Below are 2500 nucleotides of genomic sequence, written 5' to 3' on the forward strand. Positions count from 1 at the left end.
TGAATAAACAATTAAAAATTCAAAAAAAATAGAAAAAAAATATTTTTTTCCCGATTCTTTCTCCAATATTCCTGATAAATACCCACACACCCACATATGGAGAATGGTCGAAAATGCTCGAGTGGATATCGAGATGTCCGACGAAGCACCACTTGGAAGGGCCGAGGCACGGGACGCCCGGGCTGTTGCTCGGGCCGGCACGGGACGCGCATGGGACAGCCCGGGACGGCATGGGACGCCCTCGCTACAGCTCGGGACGGCCAGGTACGCCCGAGACTTGGCTCGGGACGGCCTGGGACGCCCTCGCCATAGCTCGGGACGGCCTGGGACGCCCGAGACTAGGCTCGGGACGGCCTCGGCACAGCTCGGGACGGCCTGGGACGCCCTTGCCACAGCTCGGGACGGCATGGGACGCCCGAGACTTTGCTCGGGACGGCCTGGGACGCCCTTGCCACAGCTCGGGACGGCCTGGGACGCCCGAGACTTTGCTCGGGACGGCCTGGGACGGCCTCGGCACAGCTCGGGACGGCCTGGGACGCCCGAGACTTTGCTCGGGACGGCCTGGGACGTCCGAGACTTTGCTCGGGACGGCCTGGGACGTCCGAGACTTTGCTCGGGACGGCCTGGGACGCCCGAGACTTGGCTCGGGACGGCCTGGGACGCCCTCGCTACAGCTCGGGACGCCCGAGACTTGGCTCGGGACGGCCTGGGACGCCCGAGACTTGGCTCGGGACGGCCTGGGACGCCCGAGACTTGGCTCGGGACGGCCTGGGACGCCCGAGACTTGGCTCGGGACGGCCTGGGACGCGCTCGGCACAGCTCGGGACAGGCCGGGAACGCCCGAGCCGAGCTTCGGGTCGCACGAAATCTCTTCGTATTCCGACATATTAGAAGCTTCCCATCATGTAGTAGGCCGAGCTTTGCCCTTTGGATGCCCTATGGTGCTTGGCGAGCACTAGGGAACGTGCCAGCACAAGTGCTGTGCACGCTCTGGGGAAGGAGCTCAACCCTCCCCCTTATAGTGCAAAGTTATTGTTTTGCCTATTTTCACAAGGAAACATCAATTTTTTAACCAAGCATACTGGGCCTTTACTCCTTCGTTACTCGTCGGAATCCAGCAAACTTATACTCGTTGGAAAGGCCTTTTCGCAAGGATTTTTTTGATATATTATAATAGCGATTCCGATAAATATTTATTTTTCTATGAATTTTTAAGTGAATAAACACCGGAAAATTCATAAAAAATAGAAAAAAAAATATTTTCTTCCGTTTCTTTTCTCCAATAATTCATAAATAATACCTCAATAGTATAAATGAAGAGAGAGTCGAAATGGCCCGGGTGGGTTTCGAAATGTCCCACGACCCCATAGAATGCACGGGCCAGCCGAGCCAAAGCAGGGGACGCGCATGGGACAGCAGGGGACGCGCACGGGACAGCGTCCCTATGGCTCGGGACGGCATGGGACAGTACGGGACGCCCTTGGTAAAGCTCGGGAATCCCATCGGACGCGCATGGGACGGCCTTGCTAAGGCTCGGGACGGGCTTGCTAAGGCTCGGGACGGATGGGACAGCACGGGACGCGCATCGGACGGCCTTGCTAAGGCTCGGGACGGCATGGAACAGCACGGGACGGCCTTGGTGAGGCTCGGGACGGCATGGGACAGCACGGGACGGCCTTGGTGAGGCTCGGGACGGCATGGGACAGCACGGGACGGCCTTGGTAAGGCTCGGGACGGCATGGGACAGCACGGGACGGCCTTGGTAAGGCTCGGGACGGCATGGGACAGCACGGGACGGCCTTGGTGAGGCACGGGACGGCCTCGGTGAGGCTCGGGACGGCATGGGACAGCACGGGACGGCCTTGCTAAGGCTCGGGATGGCCTGGGACGGCCTTGGTGAGGCTTGGACGGCACGGGACGCGCATGGGACAGCATGTGACGGCCTTGGTAAGGCTGGGCACGGCATGGGACGCACATGGGACACCTTATGGGGATCATCAAGGGACGTTGCACGGGACATTCTTAGCCATGAAGGGCCTTCACATGGGACATCTTAGGAGTCAAGAGCCGGCACATGGGACAATGGAGTTCACACGCACGGAACACTTCGGCTACTTCCGTTCGGAACGTCGTGGGATCTTTATGTCCCCATTAGCACCGACGCATCAACATGCTAGGAAGCTAGGTCCGAACTTCTCGAAGTGTCGATGGCACTTGGACGGATACGCATCCGATCCGATGTTATGATGATGTACTTTCTCCGATATCGATGTCGGGGTGTATTCCGATGTTATGATGTACTTTCTCCGAGATCGATGGGACGACCTTGGTAAGGCATGGGTCGGCCTTGGTAAGGCTCGGACGGCACGGGACGCGCATGGGACGGCCTTAGTAAGGCTCGGGACAAAATGGGACAGCACGGGACGCCATGGGACGGCCTTGGTAAGGCTCGGGACGGCCTGGGACGGCCTTAGTAAGGCTCGGGACAGCACGGGACGTC

Source organism: Eschscholzia californica, unplaced genomic scaffold (assembly GCF_041429995.1).
Source record: "Eschscholzia californica isolate CP2 unplaced genomic scaffold, dmEscCali1.0.p SCAF_17, whole genome shotgun sequence".
NCBI classification, from domain to species: domain Eukaryota; kingdom Viridiplantae; phylum Streptophyta; class Magnoliopsida; order Ranunculales; family Papaveraceae; genus Eschscholzia; species Eschscholzia californica.